Genomic DNA, 25,921 nt, shown 5'->3' with positions numbered 1-25,921 from the left:
CAAATGCCCTCGATCAGGGCATGTCGGGGGGAGAGGGGGGGCCAAGGAGGATGGATTGTGAACGATTAAGTTATTCCGAAATCCATCGTCAATACTCCTGGGCTAATATCCTGGGCGTTGTTCCTCAGCAAGCTTGATGTTGCTGCACTACGTTCTACTAGATCAACAGCCCTCTCCTGACACTTAAGTGTGTCAACGTGTCAGAGCAGCACGCCTGTCAACCCATGAGCACCGACGAGTCTAATCCCGAGCGGTATTTAGCATTTCGCCCAAGCGTCGCCGTAATACCCTTGCGCTTGTGCCGCATCAAGCTAATAATGGCCGCCTGATGATAATTAATAACGAGCTCCCGGCGACGCGTTCATGCACACCGTCTCCGCCGCACCCCCGTGGCAACCGAGACGAGTCGGCGCGGCGACGGCCATCGTCACAACGAAGAAGAAGAGGAGCAAACTGGGAATACACGCAGCATTCAGGCCTCATCAGGTGCGTGGCTGATCTGATAATACGGAGGCAGAGAGCGAAGGCGTATGAGGTGCATCGGAGGATGTCTCGGTAATGATGTGATATGAGCTGGGGGAGGAGGAGCCGGGGGCCCTCTCAGGAGACAGAACAAGCCATTAGCCACTGCTCTAATGACAAGGAGGTGAACAAAAATCTATTACTATTGAACAGTTCATTAATGTTGGGGCGATTTATATATATTTTTTTCAATGGCTCTTAGAGGGGAGTGTTGTAAGAGTATGCCCAGGGGGTTTTGCTCTTCAGGTCGCTGTTGGTGGCGGCTGATGTTGCAGAAACAAAAGTATTATGATCTCACTGCTTAGGCCGAACAAGGGCTAGAGAGGGCTCCCGGATCAAAGGCATACATTTATCACTTTAGAGGTCTGTGTAGTCAAGTATTAATGCACTGTGTTATGCAACACAGTGCATATTTGAGTGGAGAACTAATCAAAAAGTGAGCACGCTCATTTCGGAACCAAGGCCATGCAGTTGGAAGAGTTGCTGGTGGTGACGTGACATAGTCCTAACAATAAATAGCATGTTTTCAGGGGGCGCTCACTGAAAGGTGTTCTGACAGCTGTCTCCACCTACAAGGTTAACTGGCGGAAGTCTGTTCCCTCGCAACTTGGGTCTGACAGCAGCCATTTTTTTTTGTCCCAAATTAAAAATGTTTTTTGCAATAGCTTAGGACACCCTCCTCTGAATTAATTAAGAGCTTATTTTTCAAAGACAAAATACTTTAATCCAGCTTCCTGATGCCAAGTCACCTGGCTTCTTTAAGTTTGAATTGTCAAACTGATTGTAAAACAGTTTATTGATTTGATATTTGCAGCTTTGGCCTCAACACAGATTTACTTCCAGTCGTCCAAGAAGCCGTGCTTAACCTTCAACACTTTATCTGCCGCTGTGCTCCGTCATAAAGAAAAGCAATAACTAAATGCTGACATACTGGCCTGACAGAGGATTGGCTTGCCAAAAAACATTTCCCAAAGATATTAAGAAGTTTGAGTGCACACAAAACATATCTTTTTTTAATGTTTATTAAAGTGTTTTGTTAACTCCAAATCCTTCTCAAAAAATAAATGTTATCAATTTTATTTAAAGTTTATCCTCTAATCCCAAACATATATCTCTTAAAAAAACTGTACTGCCCACACAGCACCAGGTTCCTCGCATGTTTGGAAGCTGAGTGAGGGAGACGCACTGGGAATGACCGACAGCTACAAACAAGTGCTGGTTATACTCCAACACACCCATTTGTAGCATTGGTTTCCGACAAAATGAAAAATGATCACAACAGCGAGCGACGGGCCCGAGGTGCTGGCTCCAGTGCAAGGAATGATGGAGGGTCTGATGCAGGGAAAAAGACCCCACACCACCTCCGGAGTTCCCTGTGCCTATTGAACCTCTCATTGGCCGTGATGGGTAGTTAAGAGGTAAAGTCTATTAAGCTTTTGATACCAACACCACTATGGACTGGTCTGTGGGATAAACATGATGTTATTCTTCCCATTAGTCCAACCGATATGATCCTTCAAAGACGTCGCACAAGTTAACGTTATGAATGTACTCATTTCGCTTAACAAGAATTAGGAAGCTAGATTAGCACTTAACTGTTGGATTTGTCAATATTCTCTAGTTATTGCACTAGCTCAATAAGCCTATCCATTCCGGATATTGATATTGTTCTTCAGGGCCACAGGCAAACAGGACCACAAGGTGGTCTATCACTGATCTATCACTAATCACATCATGTGGTCTTTGTGTTTGCATATCAATGTGTGTTGTGCCATTTGTAATAAAATATGCTCTCCTACACGCTATTATATTGAGGCTCAATGCATTTATATATTACATATTATTTTGTTAAGATCTGCATTTTGTTAATTCAATGGGCACGGTTTGCTAGCCTCATGAGACCATCCTGATCTCGCGAGCTCCATTGTATTTACTCGCAGATCAGTCTGGTAACCTGCGATAGAGAAAATTTGGAGCCAATCGCAGAATGACCGGCCAATCAGCGTTGGTTTTGAGGCGGGTTTAGGTGTGACGCAACGAGAAGCGACTGTTCAGTCTAAACAACATGGCAGCTTCCACGGATGAGATGAGTGTAGCAAGTTTCATCAGAATTAGTGAGTTTTCCTTTACTGAAAGAAGAGCAAAAAACTTCACTGGAGGCTTTTCTCAGAGGAAAATATGTTTTTGCTCTTCTCCCGACTGGTTTCGGATAGAGTTTGATCTACCAATTGGCTCCGCTAGTCGTGAAGAAAATGGGAAAGGTCAAGAATCCCATAGTAGTGGCAGTGTCTCTGTAGGTTGCCCTGATGGAAGATCAAATCGAAGAGGCTGGGAAGCAAGGAGTCTCTGCCATGCAGCTGGGAGGAATGAACGACACAGACATCCTCCACGGCCGATTCCAGTTGGTTTTTGGTAGCCCTGAATCTTGGTTACTTAACGAGAAATGGAGGAATATGCTTTCCTCAGAAGTGTACCGTGAAAACTTGCTCGGGATTTCGTTGATGAGGTTCATGTCACATACAAATGGTAAGTTTAAAAACGTTAACGTTAGCTACGTTACCTAACTTAATTGTATGTTAAACAATGGCATTAGAAGAACCACAAAGTCCTTGAAGCCAAACTAACACTAGCTACACTAACTTAGCTAGCTAGAGAACAAGCACTAGCAATTTGTTCATAAGCAACGTTGGCTTACAGTCACAAAAGTATAAAATGTTTTTGTATGTTACATAAGCGTCTATATTTATGTTGTATGTCAACGCCAAACAACCTATCCAGAGTGATAAGCTAGCTAGCGTTAGCTAACTTAACATTGCCCTTGCTGTAAATGCTTCTATGCATGTTGTTATTAACCTTTACTCAGTAAGACTCATTGTTGGATCTCTTTCTGGAGAGAGGGGAGAGGGTGCAAAAGGGGAGGCTGCCTTCAGGGAGGCTGGGAGAACTCTGATCCATTGCAAAAGAAGTTGAGCTAGTTAAAATGGTTATTGGGGGCCAAAGCAGTGAAGCTCTGTAGTCATCCATCGTGTTTCTACCTTTTCTTATTATGTGTGTTTGTCTTTCAGGTACACCTGTGTTAGCACTGACAGCATCTGCTGATACCAAGAACAGAGGCCGGGTGACCAAGCTGCAACTGCAACTGCAATGCAACTGAAGTGACTGTTACCCCAAACAGGACAAATATCAGGCTTGGACTGACACAGGTTCCTTCCAATGACTTCAGCTGCATGGACTGGGTAGTGAAGGAGGTCATAGATAAGGCACTATCAATGTCCCCCGTCATTATTTATTGCAAATCACTGAAGTCAGTAGGGAAGGTGTTCTGCTATCTTAAAGCAGAACTTGGCGAAGATGCTTGGATTGACAGGGACCAGGATCATAAGGCTTTTGATAGGAATGTTTCATAGTAAGACACTCACGCAGTATAAACACAGAGTGCTGGCATCGTTTAATGAAGAGGGGAGCTGCAGAGTTGTTGTAGCAACAACAGCTCTCGGGATGGGCTTGAATTTTCTGAATGTTTCACATGTTGTCATGTATAGGAGGATATTGTTCAACAGGTTGGACGGGCTGGCAGAAATGGGTTGCAATCACATGCAATTTTGTATGTTATCAAAAAGTCTGTCAAGGTTGATAAAGTAGTTGCAGGAGTGATTGGCACAGGCACACACAGCTGCTTTAGAAAAGCTTTATTCAGCCATTTTGAGGAGCACCCTTTAAGTGTTGAGCCAGGACATCTGTGCTGTACCTATTGCCACTCCGTATGTTCATGTGCATCTGATGTTTGTGGAGAGCCTATTCCTAAACATGAGTTGTTAGAACCAGATGTTTGCATTGATCTGAAATGTAGAGCGGTAACAGATGATGAAACCTTAGTCCGGGATATGTTGGAGGAGTACAGGAGCTCTTTAGTTAACACTGCTTGTCTCTTCACTAGCAGGTCAGCCTGTACAGGATTTAGCACTGAACTTATTGAGGCAGTGGTAGAACACAGCGAATACATATTTGACTTGGCTTACATTGTTAGCAAACTTCCAGTATTTAGAGCATGACATGCAAGAGAAATCCTACTAGTAATTAGTGATGTTTTTGGTATATTGAGTTGGATATAGAGCCTACTTCCCAGGAGGAGAGTTTCACAGAGCCAGACATTGATTACACTGGTTATTTTGATGAGAATGAGGACTTAAGTGAGATGGGAACCCAACACAGCAGCACAGACTCAGACTATCACCACCATTCAGGTGCAGGCCATTAGTGTCTCTTACAACAACTCAGAATATTACTCAACCTGAACTCAACCTAAGCTGTGGTATTTTGTCAAGAATTGAAATTACTTTGCCATGTACAGTTTCTTGAACCAATGCAATTGATTAAAGCTGCTCAAAAGTGTGTGTCACTGTTGCTCAAAACTGTTTATTTTCACCTGTTAACATAGATGAATTAATGATACTTGCATCATTGTGAAACAAAGTTTGGCATTTGTTACTATTTGATAATAAAACAATGCTTGAGCTGCTGCCCCCGCGACCCGACCCCGGATAAGCGGATGAGGATGAGGAGGATGAGGAGGAGGAATAAAACAATGACACATGGTACACTTGTTTCTCTTTTTAATCTAAGTTTGACGTGACGATCAAGGTTGATGCTTCTGCTGGGTTTGTTTCTTTCTCTGCTTCTTGCCATCTTCTAAAAATGGCGAACTCGTTCTCTTGTCTACCAAGCAAGCAGAAGCAAAGCATGCAAAATGCAAATCCGACCGAGCGGTAGCCATAATTCTGTTAGCCGCTTAACTAATGCTTTTTTCTCTTGGATCCTTCTTTTGGAATATATGGACCGGACACCTGAAAGTGTGCCTTTTATACGTAAATTCTCGTTAGACAAATGGCAAATATCCTTTACCGACATGTTGCTTGCTTGCTGAGCTAACAAGCTATGCTTTGCCTCGAGGCTCTGTTAGTACATCATATGCTTTGTTGATCTGATTGGTTGATTTGGCCCGTCTATCACCAACATAGGTGGTGATAGACAGATGGTTTATCCAATCTGCTAACCAGTATTTTCGCCCCTTCCCAAAAGTTCTCCAACGGAAGGTTCCCAGATATGCTGAGCAAATGCGAATCAATCCATCTGGCGGAGTCAGGTTAACGGTTTGCAGGAGATATTTTTGAGTATTGAATGACTTGCTGAGCCGTCTTTAGAAAATATATCACATTAATTGCACTGATGAAATAATGAAGTGAAGCTTTGGCGTTTTTGTGTTTCAATCGCGTCAGTAAAATATTTAACTTGTCCCACATTTCCTTCAAGTGGAAACATTGCCATCAGCAAACTAGTAAAATAATTCTTGACTAAACTTTGAGTTGGTCATAACATAAATCAGACCACGTCTCATCAGATCCAGTGCAAATACACAAGTTCTGTCAGGAGTCCCAGAGTCCCAGAAAGTCAAAGGTTTCATTCTTTATGATGGCCCCTCTCTGGCCTCATCCATCCATGGTCCATCTCATTTAGCCCAGGTTTTTTTCTCCGTATTTATAATTACATCCACGTGTCTTCGCCCCCTCACGTGACTCTCGATGAATCGATAGGCCAAGCACCATTGATCTCTCCTTGCACGCATTGGACATGATACTGATACACACAAGACACTCCCTTCTGAGCCCCCGGGTCAAACATCGACAGGCTTAGAGTAATCCCCCCGCAGCACCGCCCCGCACCAACCCCTTCACCCACACCCACAGACGACTGCACCTGCACACGCACACCCACAACAAGTACCACCTCCAGCCCTAAGCCCTTGCTGCCCATTTAGAGCACTACATGCCTTCCCTGTTCCAACATATGAAAGTACCTGCTTACAACAGATCTAGTTCATTTAGATGTATTACGGCTGCTTTCATTGGCTTTAATGAGGAGATATAAAGATGTAAACTGTGCCATCAGACAATTTGCCACTGAGCCTGACAAACAGACAAGGAGTAAAGTACATCAACTCATAGCTACACTGATTTGCCTTGATGTAAAAGGACTGTTTTGCAAGGATGCATACAGAAAGTGAAAGAAATTCTTAAATGCAGTTTACATCTCAAAAAACAGTACTCGCTTGTTTCAACAGTCACTTCAAAATGGCAAAATGGCTCAAGGATGGAAAGAGCTGATGGAATCATGGATTCATTCAATTCATCAACTCAATTCAATCATAATGCATTTGATTTAAAGACTTCGGGCCCTATCTTGCACCCAGACTTATACACCGACGCATGTATCGTTGCTAGTTTGCACTAGGCGCAAAGCTGATTTTCCCCCGCAGCAAACAGGTGGCACTACACTTGCGCCTGGAGAGGCGTGTCTGCAAAAAGCAGAGGCGTGTTCCGGTGCAAATGATACTTGCTATTTTACCAATCAAAAAAAATTTGACGAAAAAATCCTGGTATAAATGCAGTTAGCGGATAGCGCAGTTGGTGTTGCTATTTTGACGTGCCATGGCAGGTCGGAACTGCAACATACGCTTACACACACATAGGCTATACACAGCACAAACATGCAAACGATTAGCCTAATTTAAATATTATGATGTCAAAGATTGTTCATATGTGTAAAACTGCATAGAAATAGCATGTGGATTGTGGAAACAATCCACATGCTTGTGGATTTTTTTTTCTCCATAGGGGCTGCATGAATGAACACAGTATAGTAGGCTATGCCATGCGTTAAAATAATAATAATAACAATAATAATAAACTCGAGCAAAGTATATTCCAGCATTCCAAAACAAAATCTTGTTTTAGGGTAAATGGTTGGTTGAATGAATTGGGAAAGAACAGCTGATACAGCGGCCAGTTGTACTTTCAAATCAATGCATCTGCAAACACCGAACAGCAAACACATTTTCTTCGTATACAAGCCCATAACTTTTAGGATTGATGAGTATTTGATCGTGGGTAAACATAGTTTTACCGCGAGTGAGTGTTTAAAAGAATGAATGAATGAATGCGGGTGATGCTTGGTGCGCGTGTGTGTGCGCACCCATCTGCTTAAACACACGCAAACTAAACATAACGCATAATACAGTCCAAGGCGATGTAGCATATATAAACGGGGGAACACATGCATATTATGAACACAAGTCGATAACGATAATGTATACAATACTGGAAACAAACAATGTTTGTTAATGTATTGCCGCATATCATTAAATAGACCCACAGTTGCAGCCACAGGACCGTGTCTGCATATCATATATGTGTTAAGTTGTCTTTGCTGCAATTTACATGACGACTCAGTGTTTCTGAAGTTGGAGAAGAAAATGCTATTCCATATGTGAATTAGGCCTATTATTTGGCCAAAAACTGAGCCATTTGAAGTTTGAAATTCATTTGGTCATGCATCTGTCTCAGCGGAGATTGCAAACGAGCTGTCAAAATATCAACTCATTTGTCAAGTCAAATGTGCTGGCTCTTAAAGGGGATGGGAGATGGCACTCTCATTGGTTTATTGCACGTTACGCCCAAAACACACCTACGGGTTTCAGACCAACCCATTTCAGATTTGCGTCAGGCGCAAGACTCATTTATCCGCCGTCATAATAGCAACATCGCCATAGAACCGCCCACAAAGCTATTTCCGTTTTGCTCTAAAACACTTGCATTTTAGACCATCTAAATAGGGCCCTTCATGTGCATTTTCTTGCTTGGCGATGACCCACATTTTCCCCCCCAAAAAAGTAAAAAAGACAAATCTATTCAAAGGAAACGCTCACCCCCCCCCTCCACCTCCTTATATGACAGATTTAGGACAGTTTAATTCGATATATAGAGATAAAATGTCTTGCCTTCTCAGCAGCGCATAAAAAATTACAATATACAAAACAAAGAGTCCCATTCCAACAAGTCAGCTGTTTGTAAGTCTGCAAAACGAAATGTCCCTAAACCCAATGTCTTGCCTTGGCTCTCAGGATATTTGCTACTATGGAGTAGTGCTGAATGTGACGGCGCCGTTGCCCTGGTTGACATACGGAGAGCCGTGGCAGTTGTGTCATCTTTTCCAATGTAATTCTGCTGATGAGAGTGTAAACTTGCTCTGCACTCTTCACACTGTGCCCATTGTGAAGCTCAATATGTCCAGCCCTGTATGTGACTCCGAGGCGTCTGATGGGAAAATATCAATGATCTTTGGCACAGTGCCGGCCAACGAAGACCAACACGGATATGGATATTGCATAGGCCTATTGCAAAGGCTCATGTCGACACACAACAGCAACTAATTACCTATGAATCGATATATAACTGACCTTATTCAACCCTAATGCATGCCATGATTACTATACGATTACTATAATCATAGGTGACCATCAAAACCTGTGGCATAAAGGGAACGGACACATTGTATGAAATGCATTCTGCTCCTTGCAATATATCCTTGGCAGCAATTCTGCGTTACCTTGCTTGATATAGGAACAGGAGCCTGCCATAACTCCCCTCAGCTTGCAACTGATCTAACATCCTTCCAAGGTTTCCCCCACCGGCCCCGTGTTTAACTTGCGTGACACATCGACTAAAGTACACATATGAATAGAAATGTGCAGAGAACATCCTGTGGTCTATTTCCACAACACACAGTATGTGTGTCTGGCTGGGGAAACAGATGTGCCCCTGTTGATGACTGAATGTGTTGGTGTGTGTGTGTGTGTATAGGGACATTAACTTACTATCTCTGCTTCTACAATACCAGCGTAATTTGAGAGCCAAAATCTGCCATGATTTTGATAATGTTAGCAACGTTAACAACACCCTTTGCTCGACCAGCATCCCTCGACCCGTTTAACAGTGGACGTTTTCCCAGTTTGTCCCTGGCTTGACATAATCACTTCAAACACATGACCTTTCCTGAAAGACAATGGCCAATCAATAGGCGTCTTTTTCCCATTCATCAGCACTGTTTACATTAAGAATGCAGATTAAATCAGAGAACGAACGCTGTTATGAAGTGTCCCCGACACTGGCTCACTCAGGCCATACAAGAGGCCCCACTAATGCAACAATAACAGCCGCCCTGAGAGGACCCCAGCGCCTGGGTAAGAGTACCGCCTGGACACTCTCCCTGGGCTCACCTGAGGAGAGCATTTGAGGAACAACTGCATTATTTATGAGCTATTTTACAAACACAGCTGCTTATACATCTGTGAAGTGATTTGAGTTCTTTAAAGGTCTGACTCAAACTTATCCACTGTGCTGCCCTGCTGTATGTGAGTGTTGAGCCAGTCTGGGGTCTATTTCTGATTGAATAAGGCTTCGTTTATAAGACGTTTTTCAGTGCGAAAAACAATATCAACAATGTCTTCCTAAAGGCGATATTTGAATCAACTTGGATATAAACTCTGAGCGATGGGCGGAGGTGGAAAATAGTATGTTTTTTGGCAATGACTGATAAAGTGGGAGGGAAAGATAAGTTATACTTATTTTTTTGCATTCACTGCATCTATTTTCACTCCCTATTTTCACTCCCCTGCAATATGCCACAGGCTATTCCTGCCTATGATGCAGTCATCAAGCTATTTAAACTATATAGACTCATATTTGTGGACCACCAAAACATTGATACAGACTAGGAATTTATGAGATTGAGCATTATGATATACAGAATCACAAATACAAGAAAGTCATTTTTGGGAACAATAACTTACACTAACCCCAACATTTTCAATGTTGGGGTTAGTGTAACTGAAAAGAGGATTTGAATTAATGTAAGTGACCCTGTGGGGGGTACTTGCGAGATTTTTCGCAATGAATATCACAGGAAAACCTTGTGTCCATGGGATCAGACTCCAAACTGAAGCCATGTTCTAGATTGGAGATACAAGACCTGTTTGTTTGACCTGAGGTAAATTCCCCACTTCCGGATCTCGCATTTCTAAAGAGCCACACTGTTCTGAGAACCGCTAAAGAGAGGCCCTGGCCTTCAGTTTTCCCAAACCAAAGATCTAAACCACTGTTCCAACTATTTGCTCTTCTATTATAGATATCACTAGGGATCACCGAGCAAGGATCATAACCATTCCCTGCTCCTTCATAACATGTATCTTAATTCAATGTTAATTGCTTTGGAAAAAAACGTCTGCAAAATTGCCTGATTTTGTTATCATAAAATGCACCCTGGGGTGAGTCTGGCACAATCTGGATAGGACAAAATGGAGCATTTTTTTTTGGAGCATTGACAATAGCAAGGTCAAATATCCTTCACAGGAACATGCCCTGCGCGGCATTGCTTCTTTCCCCAGCAAACAGACAAACAAGCATAGAGCCGGTGCCAGGTATTACCGCGGCAAACAATTTGAGAAATATGTCACGCTCAACCACTCTAAAAGACATGTCTTCCTGTGAGCGAATTTTGGGGGAAAAAAAGTTATGGTGTGCTAACCAGCAAAATAATGGCCTGGTTGGGCTCAAGGTTAACACTGAAAGTCAACTATGCTGAGTGGTGAATGAATCATCGCAATCCATTTAGTCCCTTGAAAATGAGGTCTCGTTCGCTTTTCAGGAGGTTTCTGTGGAAATAGGAGGCTTATGTATAAATGGCTTATTTTTCTCTTGGCGAAGGCCTTGCCTGATGCAATACAGAAGGAACAATAGCACGGCCCTTACAGGATTACAGGGGCATGATCTCGTACAAACAAACCCTGAAGAAAACATATCTATATGTATATAGGAATTTTTCTTTAATGTTTATTTTTCTTTTCTTTAAATTTTCTAAGTAGGCCTACACAATGCATTTGATTCAAAAGAAAAGTGAACATGCCCTTGGAATAATTATCGAAAAGTTGTTTGGAATACATTTATTTGCAAGCAATCTGAGCATGGCTAAAGCGCTCCTCCTGGTTCTATGGTTGTACTATAATATGTATACATCGGTCTGTCTTTATTGATCCTTTTCTTCATTGTGGAACAATCAATGAGTACTGCCTTTGCTGAACTGAACAAATATCAAAAAAATAAACACAAAAAGGATAAATAATCAGCAGGGGCCGTACTTACGCACATATTTGTGCGTAAATAGTGCGTCCGAACATTGGCACGCAAAGTATGGAATTTACCAAGATGTACTTATACTTAGGAATGTGTGTCAATCTAAGCACAGCTCTGACCTTGCGTACGGATCGAATCTAGTGGTAGAATAGCGATATTACAAGCAAAAAGCAAAGCATTTAAGCATTGAGTGTCAACGTATGCATGAAGCAATCAACATCCACATATGTGTTTCCTTTAATTAGAAAACATTAAATTACTCCTTTGTCTAATTTCAAACAGACAAATTGGTGTCAAACCCTATAAAAGACAGCTATGAAAAAGGTTTTAAATGTAGTGCAATGGCTTATCTTGCGTTATTGGAAGACTTAGCAAACTGCTCTCCACAGGGAGCGCATTTTCAAAGATCGCACTGATCTGCTTGGCGAGTTGCAGACGTCTCACGTCTGTGGGCTGTGACTCCCGACCCAACTGAATTAACTGCATCAGTCACGTTTTCCCATGCAGCTACCTTTCTTTTATTTGTAATGCCTCCTGCACTAAGTTAGCCAAAAAGTAACATTGGGTTTAATTCAACCTTGTTGAATGAGTGTTTCCATTTTAGTGATGGAGAAGTTTATTTTCTTTTTTTTTTCTTTTTTTTTTTTTTTTCCTCACAGCGGTGAGGGGAAAACACATTCACATGGTTGATAAAGGGATGTGTTGTGACCTCATCCTCATCATCAAACCGCTTATCCGATCGGATTGCAGGGGAAGCAGCTCCAACAGGGGGCTCCAGACTTCCCTTTCCTTGGTAAGGAAAGGGAAGTCTGTGACCATATATGGTTAATTGGAGGCGTTTCTGAATGCAAGTGATCTGATTGTGCACGAGCATGGTACTTAAGTACAGATGGGATTTATCAAGATAGATTACTTACTGATGTGCGTACGATAGCCTTGCGCACGTTTGATAAATACAGATTTTATTTTTCTTAAGCACATCCTAAATTTCATTCGTAAGGGAGAATTTAGATCATTTTCTACACACTGTTGATAAATGAGGCCCCCGGTCTTTGTGGTAGTATGGTTGTAGCGAAAAAAGAAGAAGGTTGTGCATGAGTTGTACACAAAGCAAATTATCTCACACACACACAACATACACACTCACCTCTCTAATTGGGTCGGCCTATTTATCATTTACGATCCATGCAACGATCGCATCAGACACATCCATGTAGGCCTACCAGTGCAGCATGCGCAACACGCCTTCACCCCTTCAATCCAACCCACCGAACGCACATGAGGCCCCCGCAGAACTTTCATGCAGTGTGGTGCAAAAAAAGTTAAAACTCTTATCTCTTAGGTATATTTATTAGGCTTATCACTGCTGATGTTTCGATGCAATTAGCCTAGTTCTGGCTATTACAGGCCGATAATTGCTTCTCCTTTGCTTGGTTCTTCTCTGTGTGGAAGGAGAGCTGGGGCCTTGCTTGCTTGGTTTTTTAGCCAGTCCCATATTCTTTTTCTGAAAACTTTGTTTTAGCACATCTATTTTTTAAGTAGCCTTTCAGGGCTTCCGTACAAAACAATAATGGATAACACAAAAACACAATTTTAATAAAACCTCTGATCTCTGATCACTCCAGGAAGATAATTTTATGCTGTTATTCAGTTATGTTTTAGCAAGTAAATTTGGAGAATGAGTAAGGCTGTGTTAAGCACACAGGATGAAAGGTGTATAGGGCAAGAGTATGCACACTGAGAGAAGGATTTGATTAAAAACGACAACCCGAGCAATATAAAAGCTTTAGGGTCAATAATGCATTACACTGTATATCTTCCCCTAATGCTTTTAGAGTGCTGATGTGTTACACAAATTCATATTGGCTTGAATGGAAAATAAATGAATTGTTATAATGACATCAATGTATTGATAAGTTACAGCAACAAAATACACGTCCACTCAGTCCGCTGCATAATGCAACAACCTAAATCTTTATTGATAAAGCTGGCACGATGGCACAGCGTTTAGCACCATTTGCCTCCCAACAAGAAGCTCCTGGAGTGTGTGTTGACGTGGGTTTCCTCCCACACCACAAAGACATACACGTTAGGTTACTAGTCCTGCCAGGGCCCTTGACCGGGACACCAGCAACAGCCCTGCAATAGGTCCTCGGTCGCTGCCCTGTGGCTGCCCACTGCTCAGGATCAAACCACCGACCCTGGTGAGCAAATGCAGAGACCACTGTTTGTTCTACTTGCAATTACAATTCATTTGTTTTTTAATCTCAGCTGTAAAAAGAGAACATGTTCAGCAAAACCTCCACCAAGGGGACATCATTTAGAAACGTTTCCATACATCTTTTCAATCTCTGCTTTCTCCCATCGATACCACAACACACACGTTTCCCAATCCTGTACATTTTCTCATTTAGATGCCTCTGAATGAAAGCAACAAAATGCAACATCCACCCCATAAGGATTTAACACGAAGCAAACCCATTAGCCGGCAGCAGCCTGCAAAACCTTCCGTCAAAAGATAGGGGAAGACTGGTCAACCATTCTCTCCCTCACGCCCCCCCCCAGCAACCAGCCAACCAGCATCCTGCGCTGTGTTATTAATGAAGGGGGCTCAGGTGGGGATTAGCAGCGTTTGTCTGTGATTAATGACGGAGGACATGGGAGCGGCAGCCATTCAGCTGGAACACTTTGCACCTGTCTGGGAGACGTCCGCCTCGTCCCAGCTGAGAGAGGATGTCCTGGACATGAGGTTGGGGGAGGGTGCACCATTCACTGCATTTACATCAGTGTTCTGTTTGTATGTCATGTGACTGTAAATTAATGATGCTCATCTTCTTTGTCGTTTTTGATGGATGGTTTCAGAATGTATAGAATGTTGAATGAATGTTATTTGAATATCATAGTGTGACCACAACTGTGTCATTGTTTTTATTGATTTTGTTTTTAACAAACACGTTATGCCTTATGTGTGGACCCCAGAGATTAGCTGACCACCGTGTTGTCAGTTTATGGGGGATGCTTTAATAAACAAACAGCAATGCACCCCCCCCTCTCTAAGACTTAAATTGAGCTGCTATTGTAAGCAACTTATTTATTTTCACTTTCTTTTTCACCTGTTAGACCCAGCCTCGTTGGACCATCCTAATCTTGCGATTTGGTAAAAATGATAGGACCAATCAGTGCTATAAGAAGGAAGTTTAGCTCGGAAATAGACTGAATAACGGGTGTTAGATAAACAGAAATCTGCACAGGCGGCTGGACGAGAGGGGATTAGGATTTCTTCTTCATTTCATATTTTGTATCGGATTTGGTGAGAGAGAAGAGAGCAGGAGCTGTTTGGCTGTTTTTTTTTTTAACCACGAAAGGCCGTGTGGAAATCAATTACTGCTCAGCCAAGGCAGGACTGGTATTTGTTTGCTACAAGGCTACGTAAAACCCATTGAGGGTGTGTTTCTCGTTTTCATTCTTTCACTTAATTGTGTTCTCTTTAAATGCACTCATTGTTTGTATATATATATATATATATATATTTATATTGTGTGGGTAGGTGGGTGATTCAGCCCTCTTAGTCCCCTGATTTAAGCAGTAGCGACACACATGCACATAAACACACTCACACATATATGCACACAAGCACACTTGCTCGTGCACTCCCAAAAGCGCCCACTCACATTGAGAAAAGGAGCATAGACACTCTGTTGTTTGCTGTTTGGTTTTGAAACACACACACACACACACACACACACACTTTTAGGCACTATCCACAAACCGCACTTGACTTTGCCACCTTTCACAGCCAAATATCACACCACACTCCCACACTTGGGAGTTGGGAAGAGCGTTTACAAATTAAAGGATGCTCGCTGTGCCATTTCAATCCCCCTGAAGAACATAGGCCAGGCAACCGGTGGCTGGCAGACCCTCTCAATGAGAAGTGTTTAAATTGTTCCTATATTAAATTTTTTTCTGCTTTTGGTTATGTTGAGGCACCACTGTGACAAACATCCATGTGCTCTCCACAAAGCTTCCTGACATCCTGGCCCATTCAGCGCACAACAATTAGCACCATGTGGTCCCACATCCGCACCACCCACAATGCACAACACAACACAACACAACACAGTGTTTTCTCGCTTATGCTCGATTTATTACACAGAGATTGAATGCAATTCACGATGAATTTACAATGTAATTGCCAATCATGCTATTAAGCAAGCCTGATGGAGAATTCAGCAGCATTAAGACTGCTGCTGAGTGCTTCTCAGTCCTTTTGGCCTCGCGTCAAATGGAAAATTATGAATGCCGTGCTCCCATTTAGTTATTAAAACCCCCTAAAAAACAGAAAACGGATGCGTTCAAACACGTTTTCGCTTAGTACTCCAACGGAACAGCTATTAATACACAGTGCCATTTCGGGGCCAGTTAATTAACACCTTATGAATCCTTCTCGGATCACCCATTGTGAAATAGCGAACCACTTGCACCGCAGTGTTAGAAAGAAAAAAAGTGCTCGCTGACGCCATTGTCTCTGCTCCTTCTGCCAGTGTTTGTACTTATGAGGGGAAACGAGTTGGTGTCGGCTGAGGCTGAGACACCCGACCAATCCCAGCGCAGCGTGGAACACTGGGAACAGGATTTTCCAATTAGTGGGGCTACGTCTGAGCCCCCCTCCCGTCAGTCCATGAATCAACACACACACACACACACACACACAAACAGAAAAGTCGCAGACAGACAGAAGTTCACACAGACACACACATAAGCACACATAAGCACACATAAGCACACACACACACACACACACACACAAGCACACATAAGCACACATAAGCACACACACACACACACACACACACACACACACACACACACACACACACATGCCAGGATGCACACACACACACACACACACACACACACACACACACACAGACACACACATTTGAATTTATCTAATGGTTTTTAGAAGTCAGGGAAGTTAACACATTTTGCCGCTGCCAATTCATATCCCGACGACGCTAAGGTCTGCATTTCAATGCTCGAAAAAGTGAAGAAAAAAATGCTAAACAAAAACCCTTTTTGTGCCGTGTCTCGAATGACACCCGCAAAACATGAATATCAATTTTGTCACGCTTCTTTAGCTGGGGAGTGTCTCTCGGCAAAGCCAGTGGCCTTGTCGTTAAGTGAGCGTGTTTTTGTCTTCTCGCCGTGACTGACTGCAACATCAAGCTCCGAGCTCTAATGAAGGAGAGAGGCTTGCTGCGGGAGCTCAAGCCTGTCACAGCATAGAGACGGTACATATTTTACCATCAACAAAAAGATTCCAAAACAGAGAGCGAGAGCAGCAGAAACATTTAACTTGCTCACCTCGAGTGACTTCAAGATATTTTTCATTGCGAGTCTTTGCTTTCTGTGCTTTTCCACTTTGCCGTGTCTCACTCCAATACTTAAAGACAGGTTTTCCTTTTTGTCTAACCTAAAGACTCGCCAAATATGTGCAGTTTCACTCAACGACTCACAAAACGAAAACATGTTGGAAATGTGGTTTTGTTTTTTGTCCTTTTGGGAAAGGGAAGTGTCATCAGTTGCCAGTTGCAATCTGCTCATAGCTCTATAATTTCAAATGTTAAACAAATCAGACAATTAAACTGGCTAATGCGTTCTATGAAATAGCTGCCCCTCCTTGACACCACTCAAAAGCAATACTTCCTGATGCCAAATGTTAGCGCAGCATAATGCCATGTGATTAGCTTGTTATCACTGGGAAACCTCCCAATACACAAGCATATACTGATACTTGCAACACTTCAATTTACTCCTTGTTTTATTTGAGGGAACTCAAATGATTGCGAGGGCTAAATTTAGAAAAAAAAATGTGTTACTGAGGCCTCATGCTTGCCTGACTTATTTTAATCTCTACAGACTTCAGATATCTATTACAAGGCCAAGAGGACGAGGATGTATTTTTTCCATGTTTAATTTCTAAGACTTGGCCAAGAACTGTAGTGTAATACAATTATACAACCCTTGGTGAGAGAGAGTGACCATAAACCTTGTGGACTTCATAAGAGTGGGCTAGATTCAACCCCGCCTGGATAAGATTGACACTACACGACAGTGAAGGAGCAACGTTTTACCTAGGGGTTAGTCTGCACTGACAGCGAGGTCGAATAGGGACATTTATCGCATTTTATATTTCCTGTACAGTCCTTGTAACAAATGATGGCAGTACACAGCTCCTTAAAGTGTAATTACTCACAGGGTGAACATAAACATCTGTTGGGACTCTGAAGGAGCTAGCGTACTCACACTGAAACGTGTTATAGACTGTTATAGAACTAAAACACAATAATTACATTTTAGAGAGTCTGTAAGTAAGCACATAAGTAAGAGCACAAGTTAGTGATAGAGCAAGCGGGTTAGTTTGTCTGCGTGCACGTGTGGTAGTGTGGGTGTGTAGTGCGGCAGTATGTCAGCAAACCAGTTAGTGAGTGAGCGAGTGGTGGGTAGTAGGTGGGTTGGCGAGGGAGTGGCTGAATGAGTTAGTGGCTGTATTAGCGAGTGTGCGATTGAGTCAAGAAGCATCCGAGTCTACAGAAACATTGATTCCATTCTGCTGTCATTTGCGAGGCGAGAGTGTTCTACTGCGGTTGCATATTCAACTGTTATGGCTTTTGGCAGACCTGCTTGGAAGTGTGTTTCCTGATGACTGTCCCAGATGGAGAGCCAAAAATAACTCCTCAACTTTACTCTTTTCATGACCCGTCCTTCTACTGTGCGTTTGTTTGAAATTGGTATTTTGCTTCTCTGTACTTCTGAGATATACCCAGTGATAGAGCATAACAATCAAAGTACCATGGTGATTTTGGTGTGCATTTGTATGAGTGTGTCTACAAGTCTGTATGTGTGTGTGTGTGTTTGTGTTTTTCAGAGTGTGTGTGTGTGTGTGTGTGTGTGTGTGTGTGTGTGTGTGTGTGTGTGTGTGTGCATTCGTAAGTGCGTATGTGTATCAGAGCAATAGCTATTTTAAAATTGGCATCTACACAGACACTCCTGTTATGTGGTTTTGAATGTGATGATATCTTTTTCCCCGCCTAACAGGAAAAGGGTAAACTGCCCTGGGATGAGTCTCCATTTTGCAAATGCTGTCAAAGTATGTGTTGATAATGTTTGTTATGTGGCAGGGCTTGAGATTGATCCCACAGGAAGTGTAGGAAGTGTGTGCTTTAAAGACAGCCGTCCTATCTGCGTCCAGACATAAGATACCACATTTGAAGTCTATATTTGATAAATAGGGAAAGAAAAGGCAGTCACCACTGGAAATAACATCATTGTGTGCGTTGCTTTACTGATAAGACCTCTGTGGACGTGTGTGGGTTGGTTGTCTGTTTTGTGTTGTGCTTTCCCTATAGGCAAATCAAAATAATGTGATATAACAGATAACAGATGCTGTGTGTGTGTGTGTGTGTGTGTGTGTGTGTGTGTGTGTGTGTGTGTGTGTGTGTGTGTGTGAGTGAGTGAGTGAGTGAGTGACTAGCCAAATATACTTGGAAGTTGGAACAGGATTAACATATTGTGGCAACCCGGCCAGAGACAATCAACGTGATGCAGAGCACCTGAGGCCCAAAGGAGAGCAGACCCTAAAAAGCTCTGCTCCAAGGTGCATTCAGGGCTCTCTCGGCTGGGGTGGAAGGAGAGTCCAGCCGTTGTGGCTGTGCCACCCGATTATCTTTTAGTTCTATGTTTGCTTTAGCTTTCTGCTAAATCTTAAATATTTATTATTTTAACTTTGCCTTTATTTTCTCACTTTCTCTAAAATGTTTTTTTTAAACTTTGCCTTTATTTTCTATCTATTTTACTTTTTACTTAACTATTGTTTTATTTTATTGTATGACAATGTTTATATGTGAAGCACTTTGAGTCTGCCTTGTGTATGAAAAGTGCTATATAAATAAAGTTGCCTTGCCTTGCCTTGCCTTCTTTTACAGAAAGATACTTTATGTTTGATTAAACGTGCCGTTGTGGCTTAACATCTAAGAGATTTGTGTGCTGATTGAAGCTAGGCAGGTTTTGGATTTAGTTTTGGATGGCTTTGTATTTATATATTTATTTGTGATCATCAATGATTTCAGAAGTAAAAGTCAATCTAAACACAGCCTGTATAGCTACTCTTAGAAGGAAGTTCAATGAAAGATAAGGCCAGCATGATTATACGCAATAATTATTGCAATTAGGGATGTAACGGTTACCGGTGTAACGGTAAACCGCGATAAAAATGTTGTCAATAACGATTACCGTTTTCATTTCAAATAAAATCATTATCGCGGTGGATAACCGCGCCCGCGGTGTGGAAACCGTGTGCTTAAATCCTTCCCAGCGCTTCATCAGAGCAGTGTTTGGAATAATGCCGTTTAAAATAACGGCATTAGGTAACGCCGTTATTTTTTTCTGTTTTTTCAGTAACGGATAAACTGTGTAATCCGAACGCACCCCTGGCTGCACACACAAACTGCTAGTGAGGACGGAGACCGGGTGGGGTTAACGACGAGATAAGCGATTATGATTGACTAAGGCAGAGTTGTGTTTCATGGTAGCCAATCGGAGCCAGTGTTTTTACACACAAGCCAGGATACGCGTGCCACACGCACAAGCACACACAAACACCAAACAGATTCGATGAAGCAGTAGAAATGGCGAGTCCGGAGCAATCCGATGAAAAGTTGGCATTTTCAAGGTGGAGATATAAGCACTACTTCTAATTCATTGAGGTCAAAGGCAAGAATGTGCATGTAAAGTGAACATTATGTCCAGGAGCAAAGACTTTGTCGACATCCGTTGTAAGCAACTCTAATTTAATGAAGCATCCCACAACGACACACGCATCCTACAAAGCTACTTTTTTTTTTACAGTAACGCAAATAATTACTTTCCCTGGTATAACTAGTTACTTTTATTATAGAGTAATTCAGTTACTAACTCCGTTATATAGGGCTTCCCTCAAGCCTGATGTGCAGGGAAATTAACCAGATCTCAGATCCCTCTGTCTTAAGTAGTAGTAGTCGTCGTTGTCGTAGTAGTATTTATACACAAGTGTCAAAGTACAAAACAACTCCCGCTATCGGTTGTAGCCGGGCGCTGAGCGGGGGAAGGCGGGGGAGAGGAGGAGGTCGCTGTCACGGCGATCTGCGGAGGAAGTGTCAGCGGGAGACGGAGCGTAATTGTTTACATATTGTTCTTTATGTCTTGAATGTTTGGATTAAACCTGCACTACTGTAAATGTTCCTGATAAATAAGCTGTTTACATGCTGAACCCTTGTTCCTTTGATGTTAAAAGTTGCACTTTTGATAATATAATATGTAAATAAATATAATAAACACTTTTTTTTAAACTATTTCAGTTTCCGTAGGCCTATCAGTGCTATCAAAACCGGGATAATTTTGGTCACAATAACCGTGAGGTAAAATTTTCATACAGTTACATCCCTAATTGCAATTATCCTTATCCTTATGAAATTACCAAGTACGACGATTACAACATTCAACACTTCAAACTATCTCTTTGATAAGAAAATCATTGGCCATCTTGTTGTTTCAATTGGGTTGGGGAAGTATTTTCTCACGCTATGATTGCGTGGTTCAGAAATGATTCACACCTGCTGTAGTCTGAAGAAATCAGATGGCCGTACAATTATTGAGTCCATACCAGACTGTGAAAAAGTGACGTTTTGTCTTGTTATTATCTCAGTGCTCCCACATATTGACCAAATAAGAGTTTTGGGGAAACAGCATGCACTATTTTGAAGTAAACATAGCCAATAAAAGGGTCATTGTTGGAATCCTTGCTTTTATCAGCTACCGCAGGTTTCAACATTTTTGGGCCACAATAGAGATTCTGAAGCTTCAATTAACCGCCAATTGTGGCATTTCTAAAGGCCCGTTTTTCCGACACTATATGTCTTCTCCCTGCCCCCCTAACCCCCTTCAGACAGGACCCGTGGGGAATTCATTGTTTGCACGGTGGGAGGAGGGTTTTAAAGTGGCACCTCTCTCTTTCTGTCTCGTCTCTTCTCCACAGATTTCCAAGAAACACCTGTTTTAAGGACATGTGTTCTTTTTTTTCATCCGTCACAGTGGTATCTGCGTGTCTAATATAAACTGTCAAACACTGTCTCATTGGGAGACAGACGGCGTGGGGAATAAACGAAAAAGAGAGACGCCATGAGTGTTTTCTGCTTGAGCGTCACATCGGGGGACTCGTCAAACGTCAGCGCCATCCACCTTCGCCACAATTGTTACGTCAATCACAACGCCAAAATGGGGATAGATTTATCTTCAGTTTCGTGGCGCTTTTTCACTTAGCATTGTCCTTGCAAAACACACTTCAAAAATGTCCTTTGGATTTCCCTGATGTTTCTATGCTGTGTGATTCGAACAAAAGACACAAACACACACAGACACACAGAGACAGGCATAAGTGAATGTTTTCTATCGCTATTCTTTCAACTACCACATATCGTTTTATGAGTACAACCGGCTGTTTACCAACCAGGAGCCACTATACTACCAGACCCAGCTAATGCATCCCAGATACACGCCTAAAACCCAGTGGTCCTAACAATCCAGGGACATCAGCACCATGGACAGCACTGGTGACTTCTAGGGCCAGAACCATTGGCAGCACATCTGACTTCCACAGTCAGGACCATGGACAGCACCGGACGTCAAAAGTCAGGACCATGGACAGCACCACTGACACGCAAAGTCAGGACCATGGACAGCACCACTGACTCCCAAAGTCAGGACCATGGACAGCACTGCTCACTCCCAAAGTCACGACCATGGAGAGCCCCACTGACGTACAAAGTCAGGACCATGGAGAGCCCCACTGACTCCCAAAGTCAGGAACATGGACAGCACCACTGACGTCCAAAGTCAGGACCAGGACCATGGACAGCCCACTGACTTGCAAAGTCAGGACCAGGACCATGGACAGCACCACTGACTCCCAAAGTCAGGACCATGGACAGCACCACTGACTCCCAAAGTCAGGACCATGGACAGCACCACTGACTCCCAAAGTCAGGACCATGGACAGCACCACTGACTCCCAAAGTCAGGACCATGGACAGCACTGCTCACTCCCAAAGTCAGGACAAGGACCATGGACAGCCCCACTGACTCCCATAGTCAGGAGCCTGGAACTAGCAGACAGACTGAATCAGTACTTGCAACAAGTACATCAATACAGTACTGAGTACATAAGTATAGTACTGGGAGCCTCAGTAGAGTATTGAGTATTTGGCTGTTGAACATGTGTCTGCGTTGATCCCTGCCTGCCATGCTGTGAGCAGCCCTGGCCCGTGCTACTTCCAGGACACGGTCAACCACACACCCCAGGACCGGACACTGCGCTCTCCGCCTGCCAGACTGCTTGCTGCTCCCTCTGTACGAGGGGCCTCAGCTGCCGCTCAACACAATCTAAATTGTTTGCTGTCCTGGCCCCACAACGGTGGAACGAGCTCCCCACTGACATCCGGACGGCTGACACGCCAGCCCTCTCCTGTGACAGGCTGAACCAATATCTGTTCAGACTGCATCTTGGCCCATATATATATTTTTTTTCTCTCTTGTTTCTGTAATGTAGCACTAAAAGCAGTTTGCTTATTTTATAAATTGTATGTACTCACACTTTTTTGGGTTTATTGCTGAATGCACTTATTTTAAGGTGTTTGGGAAAAAAGCACCAGCTTTTAACCTAACACTGAGTACATCAGTGTTGGGCAGGCACCTCAGTATAGTACTGAGTACTTCAGCACAGTACTTACACAATATAACACACTATACACGTATAGAACTAGAGTACATCCGTGTTGTGAACACATCATCGCAAGAAGGAGTACATCCAGATAGTACAGAGTACATCCCAATAGCCCAATATCCCAATAGAGTACATCAACCCAGTATCGACTACACAGTACTATCTAGCCTGGAGCCAACACACCTACCTGGTAAGCAACAACTTATTCCTGCGCTGCTGCCTATATAACTGAGGTGGACTGTTTATAGAGGATAGCAGGGAGTAAGTTAATGTCGATAGCATGCATCTCTCCAGCACGTAGAATCCCCAGTGTACGGCACTAGGAGAACAAGGCTACCCTTGTGGAAGTCCTGCACAAAGAATCCAGCGGGCTTTGAAGACACCGCTGCATTCTGCTGCAGCCCACGTTGCTCCACTGTCTCTCTCTTAGGTATTAGACGACTTTCCATATTTCTTTCCTATTTTGTGTTTCATTAAAAAGGCTCTCGTTTCTACAACCAACTCTTTGCCAAGCTCATCTGGAGTTGTCGAGACAAGCACTCGTTCTTATTTCCAGGAGACCCGAGTATCTGGTGCTGAGGCCTGTGGATGCGAGGCTGTCTTCTCAACGCCACGACTTTGAATTGGCCTTGATCTGTGCCTCAGGAATGTGCCTTCTAAGGTTCCTAACACACGGGCATGCTGGGAAACACACGCACACACAGGCACACCCACGCAAGCACACATGAACTCTCACACACACACACACACACACACACACACACACACACACACACACACACACACACACACTGTGAGCATTACATCCACATTCACATACACACACAGCAAACCCTCACACACACACACACACACACACACACACACACGCACACGCACACAGGCACACGCACGCAAGCACATGCACACAGGGAGGTGAGGGCTGTTGAGTTTTGAGAATATTAAACACAAAACTACTTAGTCTGCCTTGCCCAAGAGGACACTAAATGACTGCCTGGGTGTCTTTTGCTATTAAATAAGGACTGCAGTATCCAAGATGCTGATCCATCAAACCTTATCGACTCCTACTGGCGTCACAGGCCGCACGCTGCCACACCGTGGTACGGCAGGAACCTGAGCCGCACGCGTCCGCCGTCTATTTAACGGGATCTGCCTTAATGCGAGGAATTGATCTACATTGTATTATACCTTGACTAAACCATGCACGCTCCAATACACATATCTTGTAATCCTAGCTGCCAGCCAAGAAGATTAAGTGGACGGAATTAAAAGTGGGTGCGCAGGCTTTTTATAGTGTGAACTAAACAACATCACAGTGACGGGCCCTGTGTATTGAGTAAACAGCCCTGGGAACCAGGCTGTACGCACTGGCCTGTGCATGTTGGTTTTAATGCTAGCTAGCCAATCAACTCAGCTATTATTTATGGGTAAACGGAGCTCTTCAAAAGCTCTTCTAATTTAGAGAAGACAGCGTTATTAAACAAGCTTGTCCTTAAAAGGACTGACCAAATTGGATGGCTTCTCCAGTTTGTTGACAGGGGATTGAGGTTTTTCCCTCATCCTCATCTTATTTGTTATTTGGCCATGAATCCGTGTGTCTTAAACTCTTCTTGGTGAGAAGAAGCACGCCAACTACACAAAACAAGGTGTGCTTACTGATCACACAAGGCTAACATGCGCAACACAGCCATGTAGCCCGACGCAGAGTGTGAATGTTGGTGTGAAACTCTCAGACGATATCAAGCAGAGAAGAAGAAATAGCACAATATCAGCTGGTATATGTGGCTAATTAAAATAATCTGGGAGGGAATCTTTCAACATCTTCGACAACAAACATGAAAGAAATTCTGGGGAGCTGGTTAAGGAGACGCAGCTGCTTGACTGTATTTCCCCATCTACACCTATCCAAATGCCAAACACAGTGACATGTACATGTACATACACACATGCACGCACACACACACACACACACACACACACACACACACACACACACACACATACACATGCTTGTGTGTGACACATGCATGGTTGTATGTGCAGTGGAAATTGCTCCACTGCACACCTACCAAGGCATGTGTCACACATTGCTCCACTGCAGAGACTGTGTTCCGTTGTACAAATGGCACTACTGTTTACTGTGTCTCTAACCAGATAAGGTGCTCCCTTATCCAGCTGTGACTGTTCATTCTGTATATATGCGCACACACACACACACACACACACACACACACACACACACACACACACACACACACACACACACACACACACACACACACACACACAAAAGAAGAAATCAAAGGGAAAACCCATGACTTTAACTCAGAGTACCATTCTCTAAACCTGTGCCAGCAGCTCCATCTGCCACACTGTCCCGGCGCGGGGGTCGGGGGCCGGAATAACCCCGTGATTCATGCGGCGGTGCCCGCCCGCCCTGGCTGCCGTCCGTCCGGAGACCGTTCGGCGCGGGTGTGAATACGGCGAGGGTGGTTAATGAGGGGAGAGGAAAACGTTGACTGACCCCACCGCCCCTCGCAATTTTCCTCCCCTTCCT

At 43.3% G+C, this 25,921-nt stretch overlaps 1 protein-coding gene and 1 pseudogene across 2 annotated transcripts in view; one reads left to right on the top strand and one right to left on the bottom strand.

Annotated features, from left to right (window-relative positions):
* opcml (opioid binding protein/cell adhesion molecule-like) overlaps positions 1–25,921 on the bottom strand; it is a gene marked incomplete at its 5' end in the record, with an annotated part of 95,947 nt that overhangs the window by 14,071 nt on the left and 55,955 nt on the right. The window lies entirely within an intron of this gene.
* Positions 1,785–25,842, top strand: LOC311353781 (bifunctional 3'-5' exonuclease/ATP-dependent helicase WRN-like; annotated as a pseudogene). The gene is made up of 4 exons: positions 1,785–1,929; positions 3,588–3,640; positions 3,726–4,283; positions 25,720–25,842. The product of its transcript is annotated as a bifunctional 3'-5' exonuclease/ATP-dependent helicase WRN-like (transcript).

This window comes from Micromesistius poutassou (genome assembly GCF_964030765.1).
Source record: "Micromesistius poutassou genome assembly, chromosome: 10".
NCBI classification, from domain to species: Eukaryota; Metazoa; Chordata; class Actinopteri; order Gadiformes; family Gadidae; genus Micromesistius; species Micromesistius poutassou.
This window is presented reverse-complemented; position numbering and strand designations above follow the sequence as displayed.